Raw genomic sequence first — 22393 nt, forward strand, 5'->3', positions numbered from 1 at the left:
CATGTATGTGTAGGCAGTTTGTTATTTCTGTTGTTGTTGAGGTCCAGCTTAAGTCCATGGTGGTCAGATAGAATACAAGGGATTATTTCAATCTTTTTGTATCTGTTGAGGCTTTCTTTATGACCAACTATATGGTCTATTTTGGAGAACGTTCCATGTGGTGCTGAAAAGAAGGTATACTCTTTTGAGTTTGGATGAAAAGATCTGTAGACGTCTATTAGGTCCATTTGATTTAGGGTCTCTGTAAGTGTTTTTATTTCCCTATTTGTTTTCGGTTTAGTTGATCTGTCCCTTGGTGAGAGTGGAGTGTTGAAGTCTCCCACTATTAGGGTTTTAGGATCAATGTGTGATTTAAGCTTTAATATTGTTTCATTTACGAATGTAGGTGCTCTTGTATTTGGGGCATAGATGTTCAAAATTGTGATGTCCTCTTGGTGGATTTTTCCTTTGATGAGAATATAGTGGCCGTCCTTATCTTTTTTGATTAACTTGGGTTGAAAGTCTATTTTATTAGATATTAGGATGGCTACTCCTGCTTGTTTTCTGGAACCATTTGCTTGAAAGACATTTTTCCAGCCCTTTACTCTGAGGTAGTGTTTATCTTTGTTGCATAGGTGTGTTTCTTGGATGCAACAGAATGATGGATCTTGTTTCCGCAACCATTCTGTTAGTCTGTGTCTTTTATTTGGGGAGTTGAGTCCGTTGATATTGATAGAAACTAGTGACCAACAATTGTTACTTATTTTAGATGTGGTGTTGGTGGTGTCACTGAGTTTCATTGCTTGTCTTCTTTTGGTTTTTTTGTTGTGTAGTTATCTATTTCCTCTGTTTCCTTCGATGTAGTTGTTTTCTTTGGTTTGGAGTTTCCCTTCTAGTAACTTCTGTAGAGCTGGGTTACTATGTAGATATTGTTTAAATTTGGTTTTGTCTTGGAATATCTTGAATTCTCCATCTATGTTGATTGAAAGTTTTGCTAGGTATAGTAGTCTGGGTTGGAATCTGTGGTCCCTTAAGGACTGTATGATTTCTGTCCAGGCCCTTCTGGCTTTCATAGTTTCTGTTGAGAAATCTGGTGTGATTCTGATAGGTCTACCTTCATATGTTACTTGGCCTTTTTCCCTTACTACAAAAGCCTATATGCTACAAAATTTGAAAATCTAAATGAAATGGACAATTTTCTTGATAGATTCCATCTTCCAACATTAAGTCAGGATCAGGTAGAAAGACTGAACAGCCCTATATCCCCCAAGGAGATTGAAGCAGTCATTCATAGTCTCCCCTCCAAAAAAAGCCCTGGGCCAGATGGTTTCAGCGCGGAATTCTACAAGACCTTCAAAGAAGTGCTCACACCAATTCTCCTCAAACTATTCCACAAAATAGAAACAGAAGGTACATTACCAAACTCATTCTATGAAGCAACAGTCACCCTGATCCCTAAACCACACAAAGACCCAACAAAAAAAGAGAACTTCAGACCTATCTCTCTTATGAACATTGACGCAAAGATGCTCAATAAAATACTTGCAAACCGAATCCAAGAACACATCAAAGATATCATCCACCACAACCAAGTAGGCTTCATCCCAGGCATGCAAGGGTGGTTCAACATACGGAAATCCATCAATGTAATCCACCACATAAACAATCTGAAGGAGAAAAACCACATGATCATCTCCTTAGATGCTGAAAAAGCATTTGACAAAGTCCAACACCCATTCATGTTTAAAGTCTTGGAGAGATCAGGAATACAAGCCACATATCTAAACATAGTAAAAGCAATATACAGCAAGCCTATAGCCAACATCAAACTCAATGGAGAGAAACTTAAATCAATCCCACTGAAATCAGGGACAAGACAAGGCTGCCCACTCTCTCCCTACCTCTTCAACATAGTACTTGAAGTCCTAGCCAGAGCAATAAGACAACTAAAGGAGATCAAGGGGATACAAATCGCAAAGAAAGAGGTAAAAGTGTCACTTTTCGCAGATGATATGATAGTAAATATGAGCGACTCCAAAAATTCAACCAGAGAACTCATCCAGTTGATAAACACCTTCAGCAAAGTGGCAGGATACAAAATCAACTCAAAAAAATCAGAAGCCCTCCTGTATACCAAAGACAAAAGGGCCGAGAAAGAAATTAGGGAAACAAACCCTTCACAATAGCCACTAACCACATAAAGTACCATGGGGTGACACTAACCAAGGAAGTGAAAGACCTGTTTGAGAAAAATTTCAAGTCTCTGAAGAAAGAAATTGAAGAAGATCTCAGAAGATGGAAAGATCTCCCATGCTCATGGATTGGTAGGATTAACATTGTGAAAATGGCCATCCTGCCAAAAGCAATCTATAGATTCAATGCAGTTCCCATCAGAATACCAACTCAATTCTTTACAGACCTTGAAAAAAAAAAGATTCTCAGCTTCATATGGAGAAACAAAAAACCCAGAATCTCCAAAACAATCCTGTACAACAACAGAACATCTGGAGGTATCTCCATCCCCGATCTCAAGTTGTACTACAAAGCAATAGTAATAAAATCTGCATGGTATTGGCATAAAAACAGAAAGGAGGATCAATGGAATCGCATAGAAGATCCAGAAATAAACCCACACACCTATGAATACTCGATTTTTGACAAAGAAGCCAAAACCATTCAATGGAAAAAAAGACAGCATCTTCAACAAATGGTGCTGGTCCAACTGGATGTCCACATGCAGAAAAATGAAAATAGATCTCTATTTATCACCCTGCACAAAGCTAAAGTCCAAGTGGATCAAAGACCTCAACATAAAACCAGATACTCTAAATCTGTTAGAAGAAAAAGTGGGGAACAGCCTAGAACTCATTGGCACAGGAGACAACTTCCTGAACAGAACACCAACACACAGGCTCTAAGAGCAACAATCAATAAATGGGACCTCATGAAACTGAACAGCTTCTGTAAAGCAAAGGACACTGTCATCAAAACAAAACACCTGCCTACAGATTTGGAAAGAATCTTCACTAACCCTTTATCTGACAGAGGACTAATATCGAGTATATACAAAGAACTAAAGAAGCTGAAAAGCAGCAAACAAAGTAATCCAATTAAAAAATGGGGAACAGAGCTAAACAGAGAATTCTCTGTAGAGGAATATCGAATGGCAGAGAAACACTTAAAAGAAATGCTCATCCTCATTAGCCATCAGGGAAATGCAAATCAAAACGACCCTGAGATATCACCTTACACCCATCAAAATGGCCAAAATGAAAAACTCAAGAGACAACACATGCTGGAGAGGTTGTGGAGAAAGGGGAACCCTCCTCCACTGCTGGTGGGAACGTAAACTGGTTCAACCACTCTGGAAATCTATCTGGCGTTTTCTAAGACAATTAGGAATAGTGCTTCCTCAAGATCCAGCTATACCACTGCTAGGTATATACCCAAAGTTTGCTCAAGTACACAAAAGGGATATTTGCTCAACCATGTTTATAGCAGCATTATTTGTAATAGCCAGAACCTGGAAACAACCCAGATGTCCATCAATGGAAGAATGGATACAGAAATTGTGGTATTTTTACACAATGGAATACTACTTAGCAATCAAAAAGGAGGAAATCATGAAATTTGCAGGCAAATTGTGGAACTTAGAAAAGATCATCCTGAGTGAAATATCCCAGAAGGAGAAAGACAAAAACGGTATATACTCACTTATATAGACCTATAAGATATAATAAACATAATGAAATCTGTACACCTAAAAAAGATAATCAAGAGAGTAGACATGGAGTAAGATGATCAATTCTCGTTTAGAATGACAGATTGGATGTGCATTGAACGTATGACAGGAGTCTACTGAGCGCATTGGAAAGACTCTAACTAGCAATGATTTGAAAGCAAAGACTCATGACCAAACCTTTGGCAGAGTACAGGGAATCATAAGAAAGAAGGGGAGTTAGTCTGATAAGGAAAGGATAGGAGCTCCACAAGGACCAAAGATATCTGGGCACAGGGTCTTTTCTGAGACTGACATGCAACCAAGGACCATGTATGAATGTAACCTAGAACCTCTGCTCAGATGTAGCCTGTGATAGCTCAGTAACCAATTGGTTTCCTATAGTGAGGGGAACAAGGACTATTCCTAACAGGAACTCAATGACTGGCTCTTTGGCATCCCCACCCCCCAAGGGAGGAGCAGTCCTGTTAGGCCACAGAGGAGAGCTTTGCAGCCAGTCCTGAAGATACCTGATAAAACAGGATCAGATGAATGGGGAGGAGGTCTCCCCTATCAGTGGACTTTGTTAAGGGCACGGTGGAGATGAGGGAGGGAGAGAGGTACTAGGAGGGAATGAGGGATCAGAACATGGCTGGGGTACAGAGTTAATAAAAAGTCACTGATAAGAAAAAAATAAAATACAAAAAAATGTAACTAATATTAAAAAATAAAAATTTAATTAAAAAATGAAATCATGGAAATAAATAACCTGTAATCAATATAAAATATAAAAAGCATAAAAAATAAATTAATTTTAAAAATTTGTTTTTGTCATTGAATATCTTATTTTCTCCGTCTATGAGGACTGAGAGTTTTGCAGGGGGGAATAGCCTGGGCTGACATCTATGTTCTCTTAGAAAATCAAGAAGATGACCTTACATATATGCTGATGAAGAGGATAATAGAGGAGACAAATAAAATACGTAAAGAATTAGAGGAAGATAAAACCAAACAGATCATGGCTATCCGTAAAGAAATGGAGGAAGATAAAGACAAGCAGATTAGGGCCATCTGTGAAGAAATACGGGAAGATGCAGCCAAACAGCTTGGGGCCTTCAGAGAATAAATAATTAAATCACTGAAAGAAATCAAAGAGACAAAGTTGAAGGAACTAAAAGAAAAAGAGGAAAATACAAGCAGACAGGTGAAGGAAGTAAACAAAACAACTCAAGACCTGAAGATAGAACTGGAAAAATTAAAGAAAACACAAATGGAGGAAATAATGGAGAGGGAGAATTTAGGGAAGAAAACGGGAACTACAGAGGTAAGCATAACCAACAGACTACAAGAAATGGAAGAAAGAATCTCAGGTGTAAAAGATACAATGGAAGAAATCGAAGTATCTGTCAAAGAAAATGTTAAATCCAAAAAATTCCTGACACAGACCGTCCAAGAAATCCAAGACAATATGAAAAGACAAAACCTAAGAATAATAGGAATAGAGGAAAAAGAAGACTCCCTTCTCCAAGGCCCAGAAAATATTTTCAACAAAATCATTGCAGAAAATTTCCCCAAGTTAAAGGAGAAGCCAATAAGGATACATGAGGTCTACAGTACACCCAATAAATTTGACCAGAACAGAAAATCCTCTTGCCACATAATAATCAGAACAGTAAGTATACAGAACTAAGAAAAAATAATAAAAGCTGCAAGGGAAAAAGGCCAAGTAACATATAATGGCAAACCCATTAGAATCACACCTGACTTTTCAACAGAAACTATGAAAGCCAGAAGGGCCTGGACAGATATCATGCAGACCCTAAGAGAACACAGATGTCAGCCCAGGCTACTATACCCTGCAAAACTCTCAGTCCTCATAGACGGAGAAAACAAGATATTCAACAACAAAAACAAATTTCAACAATACCTACACACAAATCCAGCATTACAGAAGACACTGGAAGGGAAAATACAACCCAAGAAAATTAGCTCTGTCAAGAAAACATAGGAAATAATTAACCTTACTACACTAAAACAAAAAGCAACCAAGCACACAACCTTATGAACACAGCCAACATCAAAATAAAAGGATCTAACAGCCACTGGTCATTAATCTCTCTCAACATCAATGGACTCGACTCTCCAGTAAAAAGACACAGATTAACAGAATGGATATGTAAACAAAACCCAGCAATCTGTTACATACAAGAAACACACCTAAGGCACAAAGATAGACATTACCTGAGGGTAAAAGGTTGGAAGACGACTTTCCAAGCAAAGGGACCCAAGAAACAAGCAGGAGTAGCCATTCTAATATCTGATAAAAATAGACTTTCAACCAAAATTAATAAAAAGAGATGGGGAAGGACACTTCATACTCATCAAGGGAAAATTCCACCAAGAAGACATCACAATCCTGAACATCTATGCCCCAAATACAAGAGCACCCACATTTGTCAAAGAAACATTGATAAAATTTAAACCACATATAGATCCCCACACATTAATAGTGGGAGACTTCAACACACCACTCTCAACAAAGGACAGGTCAACAAAACAGAAATTGAACAAAGAAACAATATCTCTGACAGAGGTCATGAATCAAATGGACCTCACCGACATTTACAGAACTTTACACCCAAACACAAAAGAATTTACCTTCTTCTCAGCACCTCATGGAACCTTCTCCAAAATAGACCATATATTGGTCAAAAAGCAATCCTCAACATATACAAGAAGACTGAAATAATCCCTTGTATCCTGTCTGATCACCATGGAATAAAGCTGGACTTCAACAACAACAGAAATAGCAAAAAGCCTACACACTCATGGAAACTGAACAACTTGTTACTAAATGACAGCTGGGTCAGGGAAGAAATAAAGAAAGAAATTAAAGTCTTCCTAGAACTCAATGAAAATGAAGACACAACATACCCAAACTTGTGGGACACAATGAAAGCAGTGCTAAGAGGAAAGTTCATAGCACTAAGTGCCTTCAAGAAGAAATTCGAGACAGCTCATTCAAACAACTTAATGGCCCACTTAAAAACCCTAGAGAAAGAAGAAGCAGACACACCAAAAAGAAGTAGACAGCTGGAAATAATCAAACTCAGGGCTGAAATCAATCAATTAGAAACAAATAAAACAATTCAAAGAATCAATGAAACCAAGAGCTGGTTCTTTGAGAAAATCAACAACATCGACAAACCCTTAGCCAAGCTAACTAAAAGGCAGAGAGACACCACCCAAATAAACAAAATCAGAAATGAAAAGGTGGACATAACTACAGATACTGAGGAAATCCAAACAATCATTAGTACTTACTTCAAAAGTCTATATGCCACAAAATTTGAAAATCTAAATGAAATGGACAATTTACTTGATCGATTTGACTTACCAAAGCTGAATCAGGACCAGATAAATCAATTAAATAGTCCTATATCCCCTAAAGAAATAGAAGCAGTCATCAAAAGTCTCCCATCCAAAAAAAAAAGCCCAGGAGCAGATGGCTTCAACGCAGAATTCTATCAGACCTTCAAAGAAGAGCTAACTACAATTCTCTTCAAACTATTCCACAAAATAGAAACAGAAGAAACATTACCAAACTCATTCTATGAAGCCACAATCACCTTGGAACCTGAACCTCACAAAGACACAACAAAAAAAGAGAATTTCAGGCCAATCTCCCTTATGAACATTGATGCAAAAATACTTAACAAAATACAAGCAAACCGAATCCAAGAACACATCAAAGATATCTACTATGACCGAGTAGGCTTCATCCCAGGTATGCAGGGGTGGTTCAATATACGGAAATCCATCAATGTGATCCACCATATTAACAAACTGAAAGAAAAAAAACACATGATAATCTCCCTAGATGCTGAAAAAGCATTTGACAAAATCCAACATCCATTCATGTTTAAAGTACTGGAGAGATCAGGGTTACAAGGCACATACCTAAACATAGTAAAGGCGATATACAGCAAGCCTATAGCCAACATCAACCTAAATGGAAAGAAACTTAAAGCAATCCCAGTGAAATCAGGGACAAGACAAGGCTGACCACTCTCTCCATATCTCTTCAACATAGTGCTGGAAGTCCTTGCTAGAGCAATAAGACAGTTGAAAGAGATCAAGGGGATACAGATGGGAAAGGAAGAAGTCAAATTATCACTATTTGTAGATGATATGATAGTATACATGAGTGAACCCCAAAACTCTACCAGGGAACTCCTACAGCTGATAAACACCTTCAGCAAAGTGGCCGGATACAAAAGTAACTCAAAAAAATCAGTAGCACTCCTGTATTCAAAAGACAGAAGGGCTGAGAAAGAAATTAGGGAAACAACACCATTCACAATAGCCACAAATGACATAAAGTACCTTGGTGTAACCCTAACCAAGCAAGTCAAAGACTTGTATGAAAAAAATTTCAAGTCTCTGAAGAAAGAATTAGAGGAAGATATGAGAAGATGGAAAGATCTCCCATGCTCATGGCTTGGCAGGATTAACATAGTAAAAATGGCCATCTTACCAAAAGCAATCTACAGATTAAATGCAATTCCCATCAAATTGCCAACACAATTCTTTACGGACCTGGAAAGAAAAATTCTCAACTTCGTATGGTATAACAAGAAACCGAGAATTGCTAAAACAATCCTCTACAATAAAAGATCTTCTGGAGGTATCTCCATCCCTGATCTCAAGCTTTACTATAGAGCAACAGTTATAAAAACTGCATGGTACTGGCATAGGAACAGACTGGTGGATCAATGGAATTGAACAGAAGACCCAGAAATAAACCCACACACTTACGGACACCTGATTTTTGACAGAGATGCCAAAACCATACAATGGAAAAAAGATAGCATCTTCAACAAATGGTGCTGGTCCAACTGGATGTCTATATGTAGAAAAATGAAAATAGATCCATACTTATCACCCTGCACAAAACTGAAGTCCAAGTGATCAAAGACCTCAACATAAAACCAGACATATTAAATCAGCTAGAAAAAAAAGTGGGGAATACCCTAGAACTCATTGGTACAGGAGAAAACTTCCTGAACAGAACACCAACAGCACAGGCTCTAAGAGCAACAATCAATAAATGGGACCTCATGAAACTGAAAAGCTTCTGTAAAGCAAAGGATACCGTCATCAAAACAAAGCGACTGCCTACAGATTGGGAAAGAATCATCACCAACCCTTTATCTGACAGAGGACTCATATCCAGTATATATAAAGAACTAAAGAAGCTGAAAAGCAGCAAACCAAGTAATCCACTTAAAAAATGGGGAACAGAGCTAAACAGAGAATTCTCTGTAGAGGAATATCGAATGGCAGAGAAGCACTTAAAGAAATGTTCAACTTCATTAGCCATTAGAGAAATGCAAATCAAAACAACCCTGAGATTTCACCTTACACCCATCAGAATGGCCAAGATGAAAAACTCAAGTGACAACACATGCTGGAGAGGTTGTGGAGAAAGGGGAACCCTTCTCCACTGCTGGTGGGAATGTAAACTTGTACAACCACTCTGGAAATCAATCTGGCACTTTCTCAGACAACTAGGAATAGCGCTTCCTCAAGATCCAGCCATACCACTCCTAGGCATATACCCAAAAGAGGCTCAAGTACACAAAAAGGACATTTGTTCAACCATGTTTGTAGCAGCTTTATTTGTAATAGCCAGAATCTGGAAACAACACAGATGCCCCTCAACTGAAGAATGGATGCAGAAACTGTGGTACAGCTATACAATGGAGTATTACTCAGCAATGAAAAATAAGGAAATCATAAAATTTGCAGGTAAATGGTGGGATCTGGAAAGGATCATCCTGAGTGAGTTGTCCCAGAAGCAAAAAGACACGCATGGTATATACTCACTCATATAAACTTACAACATAGAATAAACCCACTAAAATCTGTACATCTAAAGAAACTAAGCAAAAGAGAGGACCCTAACTAAAATGTTCAATCCCCATCCTGAAAGGCAAAGAGGATGGACATCAGAAGAAAAAGAAAATAGGAAACAACCTCGGAACCTGCTACAGAGGGCCTCTGAAAGCCAGAAGAAAACAGGAAACAACCTTGGAACCTGCCACAGAGGGCCTCTGAAAGCCTCTGCAGTATAGACTGTCAAAGCAGATGCTGAGCCTGATGGACAACTGATGGGCAGAGTGAATGGAATTTTATGTAAGAAGTGGGAAATAGTAAGAGCTGGAGAGGACAGGAACTCCACAAGCAGAGCAACAGAACAAGATAATTTGAGCACAGGGAACTTCCCTAGACTCATACTCCAACCAAGGACTATTTGTGGAGATAACCTAGAACCCCTGCACAGATGTAGCCCATGCAGTTCAGTGTCCAAGTGGGTTACATAGTAACAGAAAGAGGGACTGCCTCTGACATAATCTGATTGGCCTGCTCTTTGACCACCTTCCCCTGAGGAGAGAGCAGCCTTACCAGGCCACGGTAGAGGACGGTGCAGCCACTTTTGATGAGAACTGATAGACTAAGATCAGAAAGGAGAGGAGAACCTCCCCTATCAGTGGACTTGGGGAGTGGCATGCATGCAGAAAGGGGAGGGAGAGTGGGATCGGGTGGGGAGGAGGGAGGGGCTTATGGGGGGGGATACAAAATGGATAAAGTGTAATTAATAAAATAAAAAAAGAAAAAAGTCAATAAACTGTAACTAATATTAAAAAATAAAAATTTAATTAAAAATGAAATCATTGAAATAAATAAGCTGTAATTAATATAAAAAATAAAAAGCATAAAAAATAAATTAATTTTAAAATTTAAAGATCAATTAAATGTCTTCTTTTTCCTTTGTATAACATCTTAGTATAGCTTCACTCCTAATTCTAGGAGGATATTCATTGTATACTTTCCAAGACATCAGTGATAAACTGAAAATTTTTAACTAAGACAGCGTAACTGAAAGTAAAATTTGACATGTCTTTTTCCATATTTCATGGACCATAAACTATCAATTTTACTCATTGCCCATGCCTCAGGCCCTAATATTCAGAAATATGTTTGTAGTAGTTATATCTATCTCATCTCTTAATCTTCAGATAAATCTATTTAATCCCAAGCCAAGCAGTGTAGTAATGATAACATTTTGCATTAATAATTAATAAATTTTTATGCTTGCCTTCAGGCTTACTCATTTATTTTTGGTGTTCTGGAACCTGTAATTTCCCCAAGTTGAGGAAGCTTAACTGGCAATTAAAATTGAAAAACAAACAAGTAAAACTAAAAAAAATTAATAATAATAACAAATTTTACTTTGAAATACTTACTAGAGAAAATATATACTTAAATACACATATATAAGTATAGAATACTGAATCATGCATTTCAGTACCAGGAATGCATCAGGCAAGTGAATTCAAGTAAAAATTGGAAAATGAACAACACCAGCAATATTAGGTTCCTGATTCAGAGTTCAGTGTGTGGATACAAAGTCTGGATGTTATGGTGTTTACCCTAAGATGCCTCTGAGATCCCCTAGACTTTTAGTGATAGTACTAGAATGAACAATCGGACCAAAGAGAAGATCTATGGAACTCTGAGCCATGGCTTTCCACGAAGGGTTTGATATGAAGATTTCTAGCACTTTCCAGTATACACCTAAGATATATATATTAATATATATATATATATTTCATGCAATAATCTTCATATATATATATATATATATATATTTCATGCAATAATCTTCAGAAAGTCTGCCAAGGTAAACAATTTACGAATGTTACTGCTAGACTCCCCTCTAGATTAGTAGATTAGACAACTCAAAATGATTCATATAGTTCCCCTGTTTAAATAAGCACATTTTTCTAATGCATTTTCACCATTTCCACACAAAGAAAGTTTCCCATACTTGAGCTTCATTCTCTTCACAATCATATGTGTAAAGTAAATAAAGTAAACTTTCTGCCAATTAATAAAAAGCTTCAGAAAAAATTTCTTATTTGAAGGAATTTTTGTTTGTTTTGCACATTTTGAAAACTTTCAAAATGATCATCAGAGTCTTCTATATGTCACATAATAGCTTAACATAAAGATGAAGCTAAATGACCTATCAATAAATGCTTTAAATACTTTGTAAACCACAAGTAAACATGTATAAACATGACACACAAATATTACTGTTAAAGAAACTTCCAGGACATTTATGAATTAATTTCAGGAATGTTGCTGGAACTCAGAGACTTCTGGATTATGATGTCATAAATACGCAAATTAATTCAATGTGTTAAAATTTCAGTTAGTTAAAATTTTTTATGCAATATGTTTTCATTATATTCTTTCTCCTCCAGTTTCTTACAGATCCTCTCTCTCTCCTTACCCACCAACTTCATGGTTCTTCTCTCTCTCCCTCTTAAACAAAAAGGAAAATAATCAAAACAGTAAAGCCAACTGAAGAAAGACACAAAATGACAAAAAATAAAACAAAAAATCATACACCCACTCAAAGAAACATCAAATCGGTTATTGGTTGGTCAGCTACGTCTGGGAATGGATCCTGTCCTGGAGTATGGTTGGTATACCCAGTGTTACTCCATTGCAGAAACTATTTTGTTTTTGTTTGTTTGTTTTTGTTTACTTTCCTACCATATCTCAATTGCAAATAGCATCTTGGTTAGGGTTGGGATTTTTTGCAAACTTCTGTTTCTCTCTGTTGGAATATTGTATTGTGTGAACCTGTGCAGGCGTTTTACATATCTGCCAGACTTTGTCAGTTCACATATGTGTTAATCCAGTTGGGCCAGAAAGTTGCTGATTCCTTGGATTCATTTACCACCTCTAGCTCTTACAATCATTCAGTCTTGTTTTCTGCATAGATCTCTTAGACATGATGGAAGGGGTTTGATTTTAAACAATCCAAATTTATGTCCTAATGCCTATATATATATATCACTGGGCATTATTTTATTACTTTGTTCCTTTAGCAGAATAATAGCAGAGTTTTTCTTCAGCAACCATCACCTAACTAGACTCAGGTTGTTTTTCAATTTAGCAGCTTAAGGGGTGGGTTTCATCTCATGGAGTAGCATTAAATCCAGTCCTATGGTGGTTGGTTACTCTCATTATAGGTATGCCATTATTCCACTAATATATCTTACAGAAGAAAAAATGTTGTAGGTCACATTGTTTTTAGCTGGGTGGCATTGATGGTCACTCTTCTCCTCCAATAGTGTCCACAATACACCTCAATACCATGAAAGCTAGTATAAATAAGCAAAGCTACTAGCTGGGAACCACCTAGTATGAACATTTGCAAAGACTTAAATAATAATGCCATAGGGCTCTACCGTTATGTTAGAGCCATTTGACCAAGTTTTAATCCATTTCTGCCTGGTACTGGTGGTTTTAAGATGTCTAACTGGCTATTGCATTGTAAGTATGTGCGTGTGTGTGTGTGTGTGTGTGTGTGTGTAATATATATATGCATATATATATGTGTGTGTGTATATATATATATATATATATATATATATATATATATATATACAAGCTTCTACAGTAGTAGGTTTCCGTGTGGCTTTTATTATTATTCTTTACTTATTTATTAAATTAATTTTATTTTTATATTAATTACAGTTTATTTACTTTGTATCCCAGCTGTAACGGCATCCCCCATTCCCGCCCAATCCCACCCTCCCACCATTATCTCCTCCCATGACCCTCTCCAACACTACTGATAGGGGAGGTCCTCCTCCCCTTCTGTCTGATCCAAGCTTTTTAGGTCTCATTAGGACTGGATGCAATGCCCTCCTCTGTGGCCTGGCAGGGCTGCTCCCCCCTCAGGAGGGAGGGGAGGTCAAAAAGCCAGCCAAAAGGCTTTTGAAATGGTATTTAGTTTTCCTTCCCCATCTTTCCTCCTTTTCCCTGTTCTCTCATCTCTCTCCTAATGTAATCTTATTTTATTAATTTTTCTTTATCTCTTTATACCACTGTACTCTATTTTCTTTTCCTCAAAGAATCACTTATTAACCACCTACCCTCTATGGTTATTCAGATTGTAACATACATATCTAAAGCTTAAAATCTAACATATACATATAAGAAAAAAAAACATGCAGTTTTTCTTTGGAGAATTTTGGAGAACATTTTTCCATTGAAGAGTTATCTTACTCGGGGTGATTGTTTCTAGATTTATCCATTTTCCTGAAAACTTCACAATATCCATCTTCTTAAGAACTGAATCATATTTTATTGTGTAAATGTACCATATTTTTATTCTCCATTCCTCACATCAAGGATATTTAGGCAATATATTCTCCAAAACTGCATGTAAATATTTATAAACATAACATACACACATACATACTAAACTAAAACTTTCCACAGGAATTTTTTTTATTCCATGAGTAATTCTGGATTTCAGAAATTTCTGAATCATGATGTCATATTCCATTATAAATGGAATTTTATATTAGTATGTCATTATTGTCATGTTTTAAATATTTACAAATTTTAAGTATTTATGTGGTCATGATATATTCGAAACTGAATTCCTGAAATTCTCATATCAAAACTGACCCCTCAAATGGTAAAATATAGAAAGTATCCTTTGAGTATTAAATTTAAATGAACTTTCATTTGTGTTCCTCATAAGCTGTACATGACCACAGTCAAGATCTCTGTATAAAATGGCAAAACATAATTCCATTTGCTAACTCTACAAATATTTTAAGAGATTTTCCCACCTGCAACGTTAAAAAATTCCCAACACATATCCTTCATACATCTATCTCTTCAAGGACACAAATGAATTTTATATTAGTACCAGGTGTACTTTCACTTTCTACATTCAGGTTCCTTTTTCAATGGATCTTGTCAATGAGCTGCATTACACAATTTCTCTTTACATTCTTACTATAATTCATTATCCACTTGTGATTTCTTTATAACACATTTTTTTCTTGATTTGAAGAAAACTCTTCAAAAGTAGACTATCAATCACTGAACATGTGTACAAAGAAATGACCTTCATGTCTGGGTTCTTTTGTTTTCCATAATTTCTCTCTCCATGAATAAAGTTTTCAAGGTGACCTGTATTTTTTGAACATCTTATTGTGAAATTGGTTATGCAATTCTGATTGTAGATAAAAAGACACCATACATGCATATTTGTTCATTCATAGTATGTTTATGTTTACATATGTGTAAATTTAACAGATACACAAAGATGCATAACACATATAGGGTTTATTCACTAAAAAAAAAGTAAAAATTTAGCTTTCTACTACTTTCTCTTTTATCTTTGTTTCTGTGTAAGTAGCGATTGGGATGAGAAACAAACCTTGTAATTATTAGAAAGTGTTCAAATGCATGTGTATTTTCTTTACAAATATCTTCAGGTTTTGAATATAAAATATATAATCTAACTTGTGAATTCTTAGCTATTTGAAACAACATTGAAAATACTCTTATATATGGTAGAAAATGAACATCAAATAAAACTTAACAGTCAGTTAATTTTTCACCTGAAGGTAAACTATATGATGTATGTTAAGCCAAATTGAAGTTTAGATTCATTATGATTAACTGTTGCATATTAACTAATAATTCCATATCCTAGCAACTAAATACAAGAATTATTAGTATGCATGTAAGGAATCTAGCAAACTGGGGTAAATGTTTTGCATAGTCACTTTTAGTCACAGTCAGAGGGAGACCTAGCACCCTACTGAGAAGAAGTTATGGATGTCTGTTCTTATTTGTTACCCTGATGAGAGTCAAGTTAACAGTTAGATGACGAGGTAGAAGAGGGCATGTCTACCTTTGCATCAAACACCCAGAACACTTTAACGTTATTCAGCAGGACTAGTGACATAACCTCATCCTGTTTTCAAGAAAGTGGGTGGGTACAACTCCTCTATCTGTAAGGAAGGACAAAACAGTAAGGTAGGGGAGCATACAGGACAGGTCTAGCTTGTTTCAAACCTGTCCTTATCATATACATAGATTTAAAACAATTGACCGTTAATCTTAATACTTTAATTTTAATCACTGACATTTGCCAATGAATTATGAGTAAACTATTTAATAATACCTTTTTCTCATTTGCCTATTTGTCATTGTAATTTATATCTATAATTTCATTATGCAGTAACTGATTGACTTCTCTTTGAGATGTATAAGTATTCCTAAGTTATATTATGTATTCTATGATTATCTTACACGTGTTTTAATATGGGCAAATACTTTTAAATATTATATTATTGTCCCACAATATACCGGTGGTCATAAAATTTCAATGGTCATCCATGATGTTCCTTAATTATGAGGTTTGTTCATAGCCTAGTTTTAATCAGTAACATATTCAGCTACATATCTTTTGTGATAGTTTTTAAAAAAGATACCACAAATCTTTTGCTTTTATTTTAGTATGTGTTGCATTGCTGTCTCTTTGCCACACAGAAGAGACATGTCTTATTATGTTCATTCATGGCCACAGGTCATTTTTCTCCAATTTTATCTAGAGCACTATAAGTGGTTAACATGAATAGTAGAGTGAACACTGTTCAAAGTGACTTTTATGTTCCAAGTAGCATAATATGTTCATCGAGTACTAGGACCCATTTGATGATTATGATATAGTCAAAAAGATAAACCATTTAAATATGCATTTTTTATTGTTTTATAGCTCAGTGAAGTTAATTTTTGAAATTGCATAGTAAAAAAGAATTATGTTCAGAAAGATGAGTAAATCTCTCATATATTCATGGTTTTGGTGGTATATATAACTCTAAAAAACAATTACTTAAATTGGTTTATTTAAAGGTATTAAGTGTGCTTAAAATGATCTTAATGTGTTGTGATATATTGTGATAATGTGATATATTAAATATATATATTATATATTATATATTATATATATTAAATATATATATTAAATATATATTATTGATATATTGTGATAATGTGATATATTAAATATATATGATATATTTATGTGTCTTGACTGAAAACTAGAGTTGTCTGGCAAGGTGATTTTATAGAATAAGACAAGGGTGGTCTTTCTGTATCTAGGGCTGAAGAAAATCAGGCTAAGATTAAAATTTCAGTATGTGACATTCCATATGAATAATTGGAAATGATGACTAGCCTTTCCCCTACATTTGCAGTTAAAATGAAGAAAAGACAAGTTTCAACATGTCTGATTTAGATGGACTGATAAGATCAATGCTGGAAGTCCATCGCCAAAATGCCAATTCATAGATCGTATCTCCTGATTTCCATTTGCCATTATTTTGCACTATTTATCAAAAGTCTTGTTTTCAGTTAAAAAGCTCCTGTATATGAAAAAGCTACAGCCTGGGCCTTTTCTAAATCTAATCCTACAAAGTAATATACTTTCCAAAGACTTAACTGCTTTACATATTTATGAATTTCTCCACAGGCCCCCTAAGGGATTCATTTCTCAATTGTGTCATAAGACACCACAGTGTATGCTTGGCTTATTTTTCCATCAAGTATTGTTTCAAAGCTACATGGTGTTTTCTATTTGTCGTTGTCTACAGCAAGCTGAGGATGTAGCATTGACCCAGCCTGCTCACTGTGCAGGACTCATGCCTGGAAGCCCTGGGATCTGTAAGACTTAGCACTGTACGTTTCTCTGTCATATCAGCAAGCTCATCTGCAGAAATACATTCTGACTGAGTAACCCTGAGGTAGACAGTGTTTAATTCTCCATTTCAAAATCTTCCAGGAATGGAAAAATGATTCAGCTGGAAGGCATCTGCCCTGTCAGCACCCTATTATCTTAACGCAGTGTTTACTCTGTTACTGGCTTCGGTTATCCTTACACAGTTTGATAATCATTTTGAAGCTGGCCTGGTGTATAACATAACACTGGCTCAGAGTGTGTGTATGTTTGCTTTTAATGTGATACCTATGGATTTCCATCTATCTTCCTTCCTTCTATCTCTGTTCTTTTCATTTGAGCTAATATACTTACTAAAACGTGACACAGAAGGAAATGGTTTTCCAAGACTGAGAAGCTATTTCTTAGTAATATGTAATTCCATTTTAATCAGCAATTACCAGTGTATTTGGTTTAATGTTCCACGTATCTACACACAGTTAAAGTGATGTTTCAAAGAGTTTATAAATATCTTAAAAATGTCAAAATTATAAAAGAAATAAGATTCTTCTCAAAAATAAAATGATCTCCTTTAGCATCAATTTATCAATTTCTTTGTTCATGCATATTTATAATATATCTGTGAAATGGGATGTTATTAATATTAATAAAAGATACTTATTGCAAATATGGATTTTTCTAAATAGCTTGCTGTGACATTTAAATACCAAGAAAATAAAAGACAAATTGTGTGTGAGGACATGTATGAAGAAGAGAAAAAATTTCACTGATTGCAATCTTCAATGTATTTTTCATAAAACAAAAATACATAAAGAAAAAGGATATGTAAATAATAAATATACACAATATACTTATATTATTTAATGATCAAAACTGATTATTAACATTCCTTTTTTCTTGATGGTTATAAATATAATAATATTTTAATAGAAACATATTTAATAGTATTACTTCTAAATTTCTTTATTATTTATTACTGAATTAATATTTTTCAGAGTATTTTTGTTTTATTTTAAAGTATGAATTTTTATTTATTTTTATTTTATGTATATGAGTGTTCTGCCTACGTGTTTGTACCACTTGTGTGTAGTGCCAGAGGAGGCCAAAAGACTATCAGAACTCCTGGAATGCCTGTTACAGACAGTTTTGAGTACTAGGAATGAAACCCAGTTCTTGGGAAGAGGGCTAATATACATATAATATATAGATAGTGATACAGATTATAAAAAGAACTCAAAAATTAAACACCAACGAAACAAGTAATCAAATTTAAAAATGAGGTACAAAGCAAAACAGAGAGTTCTCAACAGAGGAATATCAAATACCAGATAAACAATTAAAGAAACTTTGGGCAGAGTGCAGGGAATCTTATGAAAGAACAAGGAGATAGAAAGACTTGGAGGGGATAAGAGCTCTACAAGGAGAGCAAAAAGACCAATAAATCTGGCCACAGGGGTCTTTTCTAAGACTGATAATCCAACCAATGACCATACATGTTGATAACCTAGAACCCCTGCACAGATGTAGCCCATGGCAGTTCAGTCTCCCATTGGGTTCCCTAGTAAGGGAGCAGGGACTGTCTCTGAAATGAACTTAGTGGCTGTCTCTTTGATGACCTTCCCTTGAGGGGTGGAGCAGACTTGCCAGGCTACAGAAGAGGACAATGCAGCCAGTCCTGTTGAGACCTCTTAGGCTAGGGTCAGATGAACGGGAAGGAGGACCTCCCCTATCAGTGGACTTGGAGAGAGGGAGGGAGAGGAGGTGGGATTGGGAGGGAATGAGAGAAAAGTCTACAGCTGGGATACAAAGTGAATAAACTATAATTAATATAAAACTTTAAAAAAAGAAATGCTCAATGTCTTTAGTTATCTAGGAAATGCAAGTCAAAATGACACTAAGATTCTACCTTACACCCATCAGAATGGCTAAGATCAAAAACTCAAGTGACAACACCTGCTGGAGAGGTTGTGGAGAAAGAGGAACTCTCCTCCATTGCTGATGGGAATGTAAACTTGTACAGCCACTTTGGGAATTTATCTGGCACTTTCTCAGAAAATTAGAATTAATGCTACCTCAACATCCAGCTATACCACCTCTAAACATATATCCAAAACGTGCTCAACCATACAAGAAGGACATTTGCTCAACTAGGTTTGAGACAGTGCTCTTAACCACTGAGCCACTTCTCCATTTCCAAAGAATGGAAACCTTCAATAGCTTCTGAACTTCTGCTTCAGGTGACCTCATGTCTTAGGCCAGCCTTTGCTTGTTTGTTATTGGTTTTTTCTAAACAAGGTTTCTGATAGCTCTGGCTGTCCTGTAACTCACTTAGTATACAAGACTGGCTTGGAACTCACAGTGATCTGCATATTTTTCAATTTTTATTTTTTAATATTAATTAGGTTATTCACTTTTTATCCCAGCTGTAGACCCCTTCCTTATTCCCTCCCATCCATGCCCATCTCCAACTCCATTGATAGGAGAGGTCCTCCTCCCCTTCCACTTGACCCTAGCTTATCAGGTCTCATCAGGACTGGCTACATTGTCTTCCTCTGTGGCTTGGTAAGGCTGGTACCCCATCAGGGGGAGGTGATTAAAGAGCCAGCCACTGAGTTCTATGTCAGAGACAATCCCTGTTCCCCTTACTAAGGCCTACTTTTGCCTTTGGAGAGCTCAATGAAACACATGTACTTCCACACTCCTAATTAAATAAATATCCCCTGAGATTTATTTCATGCCATTTCCTAGAATATGTTATATTTAGAAAAATAATATAATAAAATTAAACCATCACTAAATTGTTTTTCTTTAGAACCTTTTAAGAAACAGGACAGGAGCTTACCACTGAGGGCATCTGAATGTCTCTACCTAGGAGTGTATCAAAGCATATATGAGACTCATAACCAAACTTTCGGCAGAGTACAAGGTATGAAAGAAGGGGGAGTTAATATGACCTGGAGAAGACAGGAGCTCCACAAGGACCAAATATATCTAGGCACAAGGGTCTTTTGTGAGACTGTATCTCCAACCAAGGACCATGTGTGGATATAACCTAGAACCCTGCTCAGATGTAGCCCATGGTATGCCTAGTAAAGGGAACAGAGACTATTTCTGATATGAACTCAATGGCTGGTTCTTTGATCCCGCCCCCCACCCAAGCAAGGAGCAGTCCTGCTAAGCCACAGAGGAGGACTTTGTAGCCAGGCCTGAAGGTACCTGGTAAGCTAGGGTCAGATGAAAGGGTAGAAGGTTTTCCCCTATCAATGGACTTGGAAAGGGTTAGGGAGAAGATGAGGGAGGGAGGATGGAATTGGGAGGAAATGAGGGAGCAGAATACAGCTGGGATACAAAGTTAATAAACTGTAATTAATATTAAAAAAATTTAATTAAAAATTTAAAAAAGCAAAAACAAAACATTGCAAAGCTATTGTGTCATGTAAAAAATGTTTAAAATTCTGTTGAAATAGTGTTTTACATTTTTCTTTTAAAGGTTTGTTCTCTAACTTCATGTTTTAGCAGAGGATTTCATAATTGACTTGAGAGCTTTTGTGAAATGTATGTATTTAAAATATCAAATCCTTGATTTAATTAGATACTTATGTTTCTACACAACTTTGAGTTTTCTTTCTAGCTTCATTTTCATGTCAATGAATCACATTTTTATTATATATATATATATAATATATATAATAAAAATGTGATTTATATATACATGCCTGTGTGCACATAGTAATGCATGAGCAAGGAAGTGAACATCATCTTCCATTATTACATTTACACGTATACATTCACATGTTTGTGTATGTAAATATGCATATATGAATCCTTGAACATGTATTTATATGTATGGATCATATGTGTGTGCTTGTATATATATGTGCATGCATATTTATGCATACTTGTTCATGGATGGTGTATATGTTTGTGAGGTGGGTGTTTGTATGTTGGGTGTATGTTTTGGACGTTCTATATGTGTTGTAAGTGTCTGGTATGTGTGTGTGTGTGTGTGTGTGTGTGTGTGTGTGTGTGTGTGTGTGTGTTATGTTTGCATGCTATTTGTGTGGTATATGAATAAATGGATATATATGAATATTTGAGTGGGAAGCTGTAAATTTGTGGAAAATTAGATGTGAGTATTTACTGCAGCTGAGGATCATTTTAGAAACCTAAGATTATCTGTATATGTGAGTCAATAGCTTTGGGGTCAACAGCAGAAGTCAAGTCATCAACAAGAAAAGTTTGTCTTGGTTACTGATCAGAATTTTTCATAGTGTAGCTTTTTTAATATGTAATTTTTAATTAATTAATTAATTGCAATTTATTCACTTTATATCCCTACTGTAGTCCTCCCCTTTGTCTCCTCCCAGTTCTACCCACCCTATGTCTTCTCCCTCTATGCTCTTTTTATAGTCCCCTGATAAGGGAGGTTCTCCTCCTTGATGAGACCTGATGTGCTGGGGTCAGATAGAAAGGAAGCAGGATTTTTTTTAAGTCCATTTCTTACTTAATTTGAGGTGTAAATGTATCATTCCTATCTATGTTTATGTCTAGGGAGAAAAATAAAGAGAAATAAATATAATACTAACAATAAAAACGGAATGCAATGTTTCTAGACAAAAAATTTTCAGCACAAGTCCCCATTTGTCAGAAAGGCTCTGTGATGTGTTCATTTGCAATATGTCATGAGCATCTAGCCTGTGTAAAAGTCTGGATTACTAATTTATTGCAAAGGTAATTTTGTTCTCTTTCTCGACAAAAGCAGAATTCCACTGTCCTGTTTCTTTTCTCCAAACCAGGAGAGCATTCCAGCCACTAAGGTGGCTGGTCCATGGATCTATAGTCTGTGCTAACTAAAACTTTCAGGTAAACATACAAGTAAGGATCACTCCCAGAGAATCCCTGTCCTGAAAGAAAAAGGGCAGCTGATGGCATTTAAGTCATTCTATCAGCCTCTTTTCCTCTCCCTGGCTAGCTGATAATGGTTTTGTCCTCTGATTATTTCTATCCCCAGTCTGTCTGTCTATCTATCTATCTATCTATCTATCTATCTATCTATCTATCTATCT

The sequence above is a fragment of the Psammomys obesus genome, unplaced genomic scaffold, assembly GCF_907164565.1.
Source record: "Psammomys obesus unplaced genomic scaffold, mPsaObe1.curated_primary_1811, whole genome shotgun sequence".
NCBI classification, from domain to species: domain Eukaryota; kingdom Metazoa; phylum Chordata; class Mammalia; order Rodentia; family Muridae; genus Psammomys; species Psammomys obesus.